Below are 13,786 nucleotides of genomic sequence, written 5' to 3'. Positions count from 1 at the left end.
ATGGTAATCAGACAACTCCTGTTTTAATAGTTGATCTCGGTTCCTGAACTCAATACTTCCTGTCAGTAATAGCAGCAGATATTCTAATTGATGGAATGACTAGATTCATGATGCTTTTTTCTGCTTGAAATTACAGTTCCTCTGGGATGAAAATACACTTTCATCTGTCCAAGCTTCATCTGAGCTTAAAACGGTGGGAACAAAATATGTGTAATTCTGAAGCCAGGCTCTCAGAAATGGGGAAAATTGGCCCGGATAATCTGTGTGACACGCTGCGGAGGTGTTTAAAAATTGTCCAGAGGGTGAGTTAGGTATCAGACCCTGCGACAGAAACAGCTTTAGTGTTTAGAAAATACCTTAGCTTAAAGTCTCTTTGTATTGCTCTGTAAAGCAAGCATAGGTTGCATACAGGTCCACCTAAAGACTTGCTTATTACTATCACATTTGTGCAGAGAGGCATTGGCATATGTGGGAACTCGGATGAGAATGTTTTCCCCGTGAGGACCTTCTCCCAGCAGTTCGTGCTTGGACGCTGCCATGGCACCTTGAAGCAGGTCTTGGTACTTGCAGTGGAAGCACGTATGCCAAGCGGGGCATAGCTCACCGGCTCAATATAGTGACGGGGGAGGGAGCGAGAATGCTCTTTGAATAAGTGCCAGCACGGAGTTGACAGCTCAAGGATTTGTAAATGTGGTGATGAAGAGGAAGTTGGAAGTTGCGATGGAAGAGCAGCAAGGAGAGGTGGCGAGTCATGAACAAAACAGTCGCAGTGGCATTTGCCAACCTGAGGAAAATTGAGGTTATTTAGGCACAAGCTGAGAACAAGGAATTTTTTCATAAGGAATTTTCTATTGTAATATATCTATGAAAGGACCTTTACTGAGTTGAGGATACAAATGAAACAAAACACTTTTTCTTCACCTTCTATTTTAGAGCAAATTATTGGAGTGTTTTTTGCTCAGCTCTGCTTGTATGTAACTACCTGGTCTGCAAGGTATGCCTGTGTTAGTCTCAGTGCAGTGGTGATGTACTTTCCTTAATGTAACTGGTGACGTATAGATAATAATTTTTAAATGTTTTGAATGATGTAATATCTAACATTACCAACAAGGTTGAGATACAGGAAAATACTTGCAAGGGTTAAGTTGTAGAAAAAATGAGTAGCCTTAGCCGTATGATACTGAAATGGTTTAGTTTACAGCTGCAGAGTATGTTTGAAATAGCAGGTTTTCAAAAGTCTAAAGGGGAGTTCTGTCTCCTATGTCACCTAGCAGTTGGGTGGGATTTAAGATCTTCCTTCACCTTAAATGAGCACACAGATTCATTGGCTTACATAGAGCTATGTTAGTTACATCATTGGAATTCATGTCAGAGGACAGATATTCAGTGCACAGAAATGACAATGTTGCATCAAGGAATTGGGATGGTTTCAGGATGCTTTTAGACAGCAGTAAAGCTCCTGGTCAGCGTACAGGGCCAGAGAGCCATGGTTTCCTTATCCAGATTTGTGGTTGGATCACTGATCTAACTAATAAAAAGGTTAACAGTGACTCTACTGTTAGGGTGCTGTACTGTGCTGTCGTCTAAAATAATATGGTGTATTTCCACAGAGCCTATCAGGTCAAAGTAAACTTTACCGAATCTGGAGTCATTAGAAATTCCACTGATACTAGCAACATCATGCACATTTAAACCTTGCAGAAAGATTGGTTTTTTTCAAGTATTCTTCTGCTGTTGCAAGCTGAATTCTGAAGAGTGGTATTATTTCTCACCTTCCTCCTTTATTTCTAGTCAGGCTTTGAATGTAAAGGTAGGGCACTGACTTTTTCATAATCAGCAATGCTACTTTATCCCAAGAAAATAGAAACAACCAAGATGCCATCTATTCAGCACAGCTCAGCATTTGTTCATAGGGTTTGATCCCCTTGTAATCCCCTTCCAGCACAGAGCTGCTGTGCTTGAGGATGCATTCACCTGAGAGGCGGAATCTTAGGTCTGATTCAGTTCCACTGTCTGCACTAGCATATTTTAAGATGCTAATCCCTGTTTGTAAGCCATAATAAATAGGCAGCATACTGCTTTAAGTAATACCTTGGTGGGTAATGGGAATGAGTCACAATGATAACATCCTGGTTGTTTGACTGAACTAATACAAGTTAAAAATGTAATGTGTTCCTTGTTAAGGGAACACTGTCTTATTCTGACTGCTGAGAGAGGCTCGGTGTTGCATTTCTAAAATCATTAATCTTGACAAGGGATGGTTGCAAGGGTAAAATTTGCTTAGAACCTTCTACCCCTTTTGCAGTTCTTCTCCTAACCCCGCTTCTGCAATCATTCTTTAAACATTCCGGAGCCGAGGTGCGTGTTCCAAGGTCAACGTTATATTTGTTCAAAAAGGAAAAGACATGTTAGGACAAATTTCATCCTAAGGCTTCTTTAAGTGCTTTAAAAAATGTTATGTATATGTTCTGTGCTGTAGTGCAGATGCATCTGCTGTGGAGGGGGAAAAGTATTTTTTTGGCCAGGGACAAAATTCCTTCTTGTGTGAAAAGTGACCGTGATCTTGTCTATATCTAGCAGTAATAACCACGGCTTATCTGTCAACACGTGCAGTGCGGGCAGCTGCATTTGGTTTTGGTGTCCTTTCACCAGCAAAGCATTTATTACTTCTAAATTAGTGCACTGAGAATTTTGAGGACTTTTTTTAACTAGAAACCCTGACATTATGTCGGCTGTGAAGTGGTGGGTAGCTTTCAGCATTTTTGACTGCATGCATCCAGGTTGAGGTAGTAGGTTGTATAGTTTAGAATTACACCAAGGGAGATAACTGTACAACCTCCTAGCTTTCCTTGGGTCTTGCACAGAACGGCGTGATGAGCGACCATAATTCCTCAGCAATGTTTGCTCTGGACACATGGAACAGGAAAGAGCAGGTAAGATGAGCTGGAAAACCTTTTCTTTTCTTCTGCCTCTCTAGAACTTCAGCAATGTTCGTTCTCTCGGCATTTTTTACCTATTGGTCCTATATTATTGAGTATTTAGCAAATTCAGTGGACTAGTAATGCTTGTCTTCCTTTATTAGCATTCGAGCAGCACAATGTGCAACATTCCTAAAAAGCACCATGGCAACATATCAGTGTTACTGCCTTCGCGGTCAGCAATCAGAAGTCTCCAAAGGTAACACGAAAAACGTCCTGTATTGTATCTGTTATTGAGATGTGTAAGCAGGTTTCCCTTTCCATTAGTCTTTGACTGGTTCACTTAGTTCTCCACTAGGAGTTAAACAAGGCTGTGCCCTGTAGCAGTATGAGACCTGGCACACTCATTGTCTCTCAGGAAGCGTAGGAGGCTGGTGCTGATGCTTCCAGATAAAGCCTGTAAGGGTTTTTGTGAAAGTACCTAAATCTACACAGTCCTCAGGAGAGCTGCTCTTAGGGAATATCCATTAGTGATTAGAGTCAGCTAAAATGGTGATTCTTAAGGGGTTTGGGTTTTTTTTAGGCTTGTACAGTTACATTGGGTGTTTCAAAGGCTGATGCTTCTGGACACATCCAATAGAGGTGGTCTGCTTCTCCCTCACAGCAGTTTGGATTAAGGAACTGTGGAGGCACCCCAAATATTTGTGGAGGAGCTGCGTGGAGGATGGGCACACGGCGAGCCAGCAATTCTGGGCAAAAGACCACGTTTCTAATGTCTCTTACACGTCTAAAATGCAGGGAATATATCAAATATACGTAGCTGCTATCGAAATCTACAGTTTTATTTGCCTAAGGATTTGACGCCTAAAAAACCCCTGTGAAACTCTGGTGTTTTTCTAGTCAAGTTTGAACAGAAGAGTCAAGATCTTCATGTCAGCATTGTGCAGGGTTCAGGTCCCCTGGCAGCCTGGATGAAGATGGCGGCTGTAATGCTTGATCAGGGCCCAGAACATGAGCTATGTTACGTCTTCTGACTATATATATGACTAATTCTGGCAAGAGTTTTTGAGTTCCCAGAAATAAGAGAAACTGTTTGCTAGTAGGTAAACTTTCTAAGTTAGTGAATAAAAGTAAAGGGTAGGCACGGGCTTAATTTTGTTAGGCTAATCTAAAAGTGTGAATATGACAACAATATTTCAAGGTATCTAAATAACTGAGAAAAATGTTTTTCTGGTAAAATGGCACTTAAAAACTTTAATATCTGCAAATCCTTGTTTACTAAATGCGAAGAGAAGCTGTTGGTTTCTCAAGTGTTACTCAGTGCTCAATTATTAGTTACTCAATGAGTGGATTAGTGGGATTTTATTTCATCGTGTTTTCAAAGAGGTTATAGATATCACTGCCGTGTTTTATAACTCTGCAGTTCCTTAGTACAAGGCAAGTATTCGGGCTAACACAATGCTGCTTCTGTGTTTCGTGAAGGCACATGCATTGAACACATGCAGGTAGTTGAAAAAGAGGAATCTTTTTGGCACATTTTAGGCAGTACCTTATTTCCCCCCCTATAAATCTTTTTGCAGATGGAAGTGCAAATTTTCAGCTGTAAATCCACAAGCTGCATTGACTCACATCCAATGTCAAGCTGTTCCATAAGGGTTGATTTTATTTTTTTTTTTTACCTGTTTGGTACTTCTCTAGGAATAGCTTTACAAATGGGTGGTAATAACTCCCCCAAAAGGACGGTCTCTTTTCTTTTTTGGTGGTAGCTTTTCAGGTCTGCTTTGTGCAGGTATAAGGGAACTTCATAAGGTTAAAAAATAGTGGTTGTTTATACTAATGCACAGATTTGTGTCTATCAAACTTAACTTTATGTTAAGTATGTTAATCATATGATATGTAAATCAGATGATCTATCTTGCTCCAAAGAACAAGGAATGATAATTAAAAAGGAAAATGGTCAGTGGTACATTGAAGTTGACAATAGACATAATTCAATGTGCATATTTTTCTTCTGAACAAAATAGCATTCCAGCTCTCCCTCTGATGAGAGAAATGTATTGTCAATTAATTAGACTTCCATCATATGTCCTCGGATGCCCTTCTATCATATGCCTTCCATATGTCCTTATGTCATATGCCTTCCATATGCCCTCTATGTAATTAAGCTTCTATCATATGGCTTCTATCATATGCCATTTAAATAGATTTCCAGGAGAATATGGCAGTGTTACAATTATGGACCTTTTGCAATGAGTAAAGGAACAACTCATGAGCTGTAGATTAAAAGAGGAGGAAGCAAAAGGAAGGTGGCTTGCCCCGAACAGTTCCTTTAATTGCCAGTTTTGTTTCTCTCAGCTTGGGCAATGAATGGACAAAAGTGTCCTGTTTTCCTTGTTTTCCATTACTGTTCCATTCCCAGTTTTTATTCAGTTAAGCCTGTGAATAGTCGGAGAGATAACAACTGTTTTTCACAGAACATTTCCACTAGAATGTAAAACGAAAAAGAAATAATCCACCTCCCAGAAAATCGTTTGTCCTACAATAATGAAATGTAAACGTTGATCTTGTTTTTTGTCTCTTTAAGTCTGTAACATAAAGTGAAGTACTAGAAATATCATGGTGAGAGAATTAAGGAAAATGAGATGGTACACTTAAGCACACACCCCTGTTCTCCCTTATGGACAATGGGTGCAGATAGTATTGTGCTTTTCTTGGCATGGTGATTGCTTGCTAGACAGTGTCCTAATGTACAAGAATATGTAGTGAAATGGATTCCAAATTTACTGTGACTTATTAAGGATAAAGACCAAAAATAGGCACTGATGCTTATATACGTAATGAAGAAAACTGCAAGCATCCGAGGAATGATGAGGTCTTGGAATGGTTTCCGATGAAAAGACAGCTAGTGTGCTTGTTTGCCTTATGTACATTTGTATAACTGTGCCTTCTTTCTTCCCAACAATTTCTGAGACTATTTTCTAATCCCAATCAGATTTGATAGAGGAGCAGTGACTTGTGAGACTATTCTGCTCCAGCAAGCTTTACAGAAATTGCAGAAATGGCAGCCATATATCCAACAGTCAGGAAGAAGGTTGAAAGGACAAAGAGAAGGTAAAATAGAGTCATATGTGCTGAGGTGTCCAAACTATAAAATGGAGAGCAGTTTGTAGCATATGCCAGTTTGCCTGGATTAACTGGATTGAATGAAGTAATGAGAACAGTTCAAACAGATTCCCACTGGCTAGTAACCAACGTGTCCCTGAAGACTTTGTACTCTAGTTGCTAGAGCATGCTAAAACCCATACCATCATGACTTCACTGCTATTTTTATGTGCTCTGCCTAGATTAAACTAGAATTTACCCAACAATGGTCCTATATTTTGCTGTGTAGGCATACTGCTAGACACTATTTGTAATATAGATGCATTCCTGAAAGATAGGTGACAGGTCTTACATTGGCTTAATCTTTTTGTTTTCGACGCATTTCTCATTTAAAACACACACACACACACACACACACACACACACACTATAGCCAGTCCATCTGGAAGCTCTAGGTCATTAGGGAAATTATTTTGAAAAATTCATGTTGCCGTCCTGCACCATCATGAGTTTGCTGGTGCCACAGTCGTAAACTGCGTGCTAAGGGAAGCCTTTAAGCCTCTTGTAGCATACCACTGAAATTATCTGCAAGAATAACTACTGAAGTGTTGTATTCAGAAATTTTTTTTTTTCCTGGTTTGTTGGGCAGCAAGAAAATACTTGCAGTAGTGCACCATTGCAAATTTTCTTTTGCTTCTGTGTTTTCACATGGCTATGATACTTGTGAAAGATGGCAGCCTGACAGTCCGGAAGAAGGAGGAACTCTGCTTATCCACAAAATCGGTACCTGATTGCTTGTGACCCCGTAAGCGTCTTCTGACCATTCAGTTGTGCTGCCTCACAGCTGTCCTTGGAGAGGGCCAGCCTGTGACGGTGAGAAAGCTGAGGCAAGGGCCGTTTCTTGGGACCTGAATATTGTTCCTTTGGAAAGGGGGCTGAAACTCAGAAACTTACACTGTTAGAGGGTTTTTTTATTACTTTTTTTTTTTTTAACAATGCCTTTCATCTATTTCCACACCCAGCTGAAACTGTGCTGCAACACTTCTGCTGCTAAATCAGATGCATTAAGTACAGTCAAATTTGTACATAAAAGTTTTGTAAGAACTGGGATGAAATAGAATGGAATGCCAGAATGACTCATTGTTTAATGAATAAGGCCCTAAGTGTTCTATTGATGCCATTTATAAATCTGTATAAAATGTATAGAATTCATGTCATAACTGGAATTCCATGCACAGCAACCTTGTGAGCTAAATTATGATGATTGTAGGGTACTGCACAAATTAATATGAATTCTAACACGCTTCTGCTTGAAAGCTGCTCAGACAGTTAAAAATAAGACAATTTCATTACACAGATTCAAAGCCCAGACCTCAAGAAATGCTGCTACTCTCTCCTTTTGAAATTGTAAATTACCGAAGAAGGAAGTTCTTTTTGTGTGTGTTAGAGTCAAAAAGTATAACCTATAGGGGAAACAGATGTCCTTTCAATTAGATGTAGATATGTATTACAATGCCTAGTGCAGTTGGAAAATAAAAGAATTAGCTGGTGTAGACCAGCTCAATATTTGGAACTCTTCTATTGGCAATGAACAGTCTGAGGCCAGAGCAGAGATCTGAACACACATCTCTGACTAACTTTTTCCTTCTCATTCTTAATCTTCCCTCTCATGCTTACTTTTCCCTGTTCATAGCTTGGTGGTTTAGATATGAAACCAGGTGAATTTCAACATTTCCAGTGTGAGTTTTTGAGATAAGTTCCATACCCATTCAGACTTCAGTCAGAGACAGACTCATGTATGTGTGGTGTTGGGCTGCCAGGATTTAACCTTGTGGTACAAGCTTCTAGTCTAAACTGGAACAGAAAGGAAATCTGACGTTTGGAAATTTCCCATAGCAGAAGAAGATCCAAAATGTTTTCTCTGGGAACACCACCCCCCACCCACCCCTTTTTTTCCCCCTTTCTTTTTTAAACAAGACAAAACTTCTAGTTGCCCTGACTCTACTGACGCTCCAGGCAGTTGCACATATTTAGAGTTATATATTCAAAATATAAAATATATTCACCCTGAGCAAGTATTTTTTTACATGCAATAGGGTGAAATTAGCCTCTTTGTGCAATGTCATGGCCCTGTTTCTTGGTTAAATAAGTTCAAGAATCAGGTTTCTGGGGCAGATACGGAAAGAAATTGAAATTCTGCATTCCGTGTTATATGCAGTGGCTCCTCCTTACGACCACCTCTCCCTGCTTCCTGCTCAAATTCATAGAAAACAGCTTCCTTTCCAGTTAGGTGATCTAAGATTGTCTGAGGTGTACTGCAAATGAAATGCCACTGGATAGAAATATTCCAAGCAATTATTTTCTTAAAAGCAGGAGGGAGCTGCTATTGCTGCTAAGGATGCAGTCACTTACCTCTGGGGGAAGAGCTGTCAGCCCTTGCCAGTGACTGCAGGATACCTGCTGGACCCAAGCCCTGGCTCCTGCCAGCCACCTCCCAATGTACAGCCACTTTTTTTTAAAAAAAAAAAAAAAAAAAAAGCCCACGACACTCAAGAACCACTTTTCAAGAGTACCGTTGAAGAGCAGTGTAGGTATAGCCAATATAAAGTCCTTGATTTCTGTTTTCCGTCTACGTTCTTGTAGGTTCCCACGTTCAGGTAGCCAAACTACTGCGTTGTGCCACAGAGGAGCAAATGTTGTGGTGCAGGGTTCTCCCTTGCCCCTCTCGGGTCACTGAGGATAAGTCCACTTCAAGTGTGAGTCACCTTGCTGCCGTTTTTCCTTTCACCCTTTGCCAAGCTCTGATGACAAGACTGCGATCTCTCTAGGCTTGTTACAGATGTGACACACAGCTCATGAGGTTTCATTATGGCTTTCATAATGTATTAACAAAATGTCAGGATCAAGTCATTTATAATTAACAGTGACGTGTAAATGTCATGTCTAACACTTGTAGTGTAAGTGTGTTTTTGTGAATGGGCCATTTTTTTAGAACATGCAACTGTCAATGTCCAAACAAGCCATAACCAGTCAGGCAAATGGTCAGTAAAGAGGGGGTTTTTGTTTTCTTTTGTTTACTCCTCATTGAATTCTTTATAGGCAACTAGACCTTGTTGCCTGTTGTTCCTAGATCCAGTGCAGATATAAAGCTCAAGCCACGAATGGAAGCTTTTATGAACATTTTAGGGCTTTGTCCTATTAAAAATGTGGAGTGGATAAACCCCTGCACAATACAAATGTGAAATTCTTATGAGCACTGTCTATATTTTTGGGACCAAAGACAGTGAGGCATGCAGCATAGGAGCTGTACTGCCAAATCTGAGGGGAGGAAGAGTGGCTCTAAAAGGTGCCAGCAAAAATGGTCCCAAGCAGGGAGATAACTGAAATGGATATACTGGAACCATTCCCATTAGAAAGGAAAAACAAATTGATGTTACAATGAAAAGAGAAAGAAAGAATGAGGAGGTAGACCGAGAAATTCTTATGGTTTCACAAAGTGAATACAAGGAGACATGCAGTGAAATTAAATGGTGACAAATTGACAATGTTTTAAAAAACAATTCTTTTCCACCAGTATTTAATTAAAATATGAACCTAATTGCTTTTAGAAGTTAATGGGAAGTTTGCAAGTCTAGAACAGATTAGGTACTTATGTTTTTAATAACCATACGTAGAATTATGGTAATTCATTATAACAACTTCAGAACTGAGTTTCGACCTCATGTTTCAAGATTTAGGATGAAGTGTAGCAATTCAAGACCAGGGCAAAAACAGTGGGAAGGTCTGCTCTTGGTTGTCCAAAGCCGCTAATACTTGTCACTATTGGAGAAGGTATGTTAGAGAAGTCTGGATTCTGACCCAGTCTATATCTGTCTCCTGCAAAGGATTAAGCACATAGTTTGCCTCTGACAAATAGAAGTGAAGGGTTGATAGATTTTTGGCCTTCACTTGGGCTCACATATTGAATAACTGCAATACAGCAGCATTAGTAATAATTATCCAATGGCATGGACCACCTCCAGTTCCTTACAGTCACCGTGTGCAATGGGAAAGGATTGCACGACCGCTGTCCAGAAATGAAAGCAGAGGAAGGTGAATGACTTATCCAAGGCCAGGCAGCATATCATCAGAGGGGCTGCGTACAAAAGCCACGTCAGCTGGATTGCAGATCTGCATCTAAACATATGTTGTGACCTTTTCCTTCCTCATTAAATAGGTTTCTTGGAACCCTGGTGTTACCAGAAGTAATAAAAGTTTCAGAGACAGTGAGGAGGGTTACACCTGGTTCTGCTTTCACCTCCACTTTTCATAACGAAGTTAGAGTTGGTCTTCACCGTGCCAAGAGCATGTCATACAGATACGCTCAAGTTATCAGTGACTACTGTTGAACGTGATGAGCTCAGGCGTGGTGCTGCAGTAGCAAGAGGAGCCCTGCTGCCCAGGGGCCTGAGCTGGCACTTCCAAATGGTACTGGCTGGAGATTTATGGTTGCAGCAGCTCAGGTTGGTGCTAGATTTGGGGTCAGTACAGTGAGTCCCCTGAACAGCGTAGGCAGACCCTTTGTGTTCCTTGGCTTAAGTGAGATTTAAGGAATTGTTGTAAATAGCAGGTCAAACCCATTCATGGATTAATGCCACTGATGTGGGTTTATTTTAAGGTTTGTTTTTCTTGTGTTTGAAGCGGCCTCTCATCTCTTCTGACAAGGAATAGCAGTTGTGGCATCAGAGAGTGGTTTGCAATAGTGGCGTTTGCAGTCTGTCAGATGCCACAGCTTCCCCTTGGCTTTCCATTTCCTTTCATAAATGAGGTTGTTAGATTTGGAGGACAGGATTTCAAAAAAAAGAATGAGGAAGAGAAGGAAAAAGAGGAAGGATATGGGCAGGGAAGAAAGCAAGACATGATTGCTCTCTGCTACGGATCTTGTGGTTTGAGTTGATTTTTGAAATCGCCCTTCCATTAGCTTTTGAAATGTGAAAGGAGAACTTGTTTTTTAAGAGCCCCAAGATATGTCAGTCACGTGTTTCCCTTCGTTTGTTTGTGAGAATAGTTATTGAATGAGAAGTTAAACACTGTAGGTCTTAGTGGAAAAAATAAAATCAGTGTTCCCTACTTACTATGTTAGTAATGATGTAGTTAGACTGCTGAATCATGTCTGTTTGTAGGGTTCTAGGGTAGAAGTCACTGGTCAGCACTCTATAACCATGGTGCTGTAATAAATCCACAAGGGCCCTGCGTTGGTGTCTGCATTTCATAAAGTGACTAATCAGGACTTTGCATCAGAATTAAAGAACTGTAGTCTCTTCCTTCTTCAATAAAAGAAGAGGATATCCATACACTACTGGTGGAATTGCTGGTGCGAGAGGTTCTCTGATGCTCTGTTCTGTTTATATTCCAATAGAGGGGCAATTTTGAATTGCAAAATACTTATCCACAATCTCATTACAAGGTGTGTACAGCCTCCCGGGAGGTATGCACACCAGCTCACTGCTGTGTATTTTAGAAGAGGTGGGGATCTCGTAAGACATTCCGTCTTGGTGCTAACATTTTATGTATATATTTGTATATATGTTTGATGTGCCTGTGAAGTAGCAAACTGCAAACCAACAGTGATTAATGAGTTGAAGAGCCAGAAAACGTTATGTGGAGCAAAGAGAAGTGTGTGATAACTTTTTAGGCTAACAGGGTGCAAGGTGAAAGCCTAACAGGCAGTCTGTGTGCAGAGACTCAGTCCTGCACCAAAACTGAGTCAAGAGGTTCTGAAGGGCACCTAGAAATGGTCCAGTGGAGCCGTGAGTACAGGGATGTGGGGGTGCTCAGTGGGGTAGGTCTGTCAGCTCTCAGTAACAAGGAACTCTCAATCCATATTAAAGTCAAGGGTTAAACGTTTAATCCATAAATTAGCGCTAGGAATTAAGAAAGGCTACTTGACATCTGAAATCACGGGGAGGCTTTTTCTGTGTAATAAAAAAGCCTCTTCAAATTATTTAAAGCATGCTTCTCTTGCATTTTAAAACCCGGGGAAGCTGTGCGAGTGAGATGGGCCAATTTTTGCTCTTGGTTAGTAATAACTTAGTTCAGGCAAATGACAGCAGGATTTTTCTCTTTGTCCTGCCACAGCTTTAAAAGGAGTTAGATCCTGGTTTAGGTTGCAAAGAAAACGCTTCCAGTTGCCATTTCCGTGAATCCTGCTCTGAATCTCGGTTATAGAATCACGTCATTTGGTCATCTTGAAGTCTGTAAGTTAGCTTACGGACAAGCTCCAGGCAATGGGACTCAAGCATATCTTTAACAGGATTGCTCAGGCAGTGCCTCGAGACCCGTAGAGGTGGTGAATTCTGATGTAACTGTTCACATTTCTCTTTGCTTCTTGTATGATGCGGACCTGAAACCTCCACAGTACTCTGCTAGAGTAAGAATGAGGACAAAATGAATCTCTCCTTTGCCTCGGTATCTGAGGGAGGTTTAAAAACTCCAAACGGGACAGAATTCACTTGGGAAGTTCAAAGTTTGTAAAGCAGCTCCCTTACTTGTTGTGAAGCCCTTGGTCCGCCTCACGCCACATTGCATTACATATTAACGCAGGCTTTGCATTATATGTCAACGCAGATTTGTCCTCAGATACCCTACTGTGGAGAAGGCCATTTTAAAATCTTTAATAGGGCATTAGAGCAATTTGCCTGTGATTTAGTTTTAAGTGGGCAAGGAGAGTGGTGACAAACGAAGCTGGGAGGCCCTAAAATTCTTTGAATATTCCATGTTTTCCTGGAACTGTTGGGAAAAGGCTGCCAGAAAGGTCTTGGCAGGTTTTCTAGGTGGCTGGCCAAGTCTGAAGCAAATGTGGATAGTTAATAGGCTAATGCAGCTCTGGTTCCAAGTCCGTACGTATATAACAAACGTTTTTATTTAATAAATCCCACCGCATGGAGGAGCAAATGTAGTGGTAGTATATCTTCCTCAAAGCAAATAGCAAGGGAAAAAACAGTCATCTTGCAACGATAAAATAAGGGATCTTTTGCCCTTACTTTTTAAGGACTTGAATTGTCAGTTGAAGAAGAGAAGACATAGGAAATGAAATCAGTAGACAGGCAGTGGCTTTCCCATGAGGGCCCCATATTAATCAGGAATGGCTTATATAGCAATAGTTTGCATCTAAGAAAAAAGGCAGAAGTTGTTCAAAGAATGGATTTTTATTGCTAGATTGACTTTTTGTTGTTACCATGCAAGTAATTAAAAATGGCAATTAAGCAAGAAAGTGATCAAATAGTGACTGGGACCAGCTGCTGCAGCTGGTTCCATGTGGACAGCCTGTTCTAGCATGAAGCATGAGGCCACCTGTGTGGGTCAAATCGTAAGAATTAAGTGCTGCTAGTGAATCATCCCAAGTATAGGCTTGTTTAGGAGGGGTTTCTCTGTGCACCAGGGTCAGAATCGTGGTTCTCTGTGGTCATAGGCACCCAAGGAATAGGTATTTACTGTCATGACTGGCAGGAGTTGTTCCTGGGAAACATGAGTTCAGATTTCTCTGAGACACCAGGTGAATTAGCTTTGTAATTTTTAAAATTGTCTCCGCTGTGAGGGATTCTTGTTCATATTCAGCTCATGGGGCCTGTCTTGTTTTATTATTAATCAGGCAAAGACTGTGCATAGTCTCTACCATTATAGTGGAATTTTTTTTTTTTTTTTTTTTTTTTTTTTCCTTTAAGCCGTTGATGCAGACCCTGAAGTTCTGCTCCAGGCTTCCTATGGGATCTTGCATGAGTCACTTT

Source organism: Accipiter gentilis, chromosome 5, assembly GCF_929443795.1.
Source record: "Accipiter gentilis chromosome 5, bAccGen1.1, whole genome shotgun sequence".
NCBI lineage: Eukaryota > Metazoa > Chordata > Aves > Accipitriformes > Accipitridae > Astur > Astur gentilis.
Note: the sequence above shows the minus strand (reverse complement) of the source record.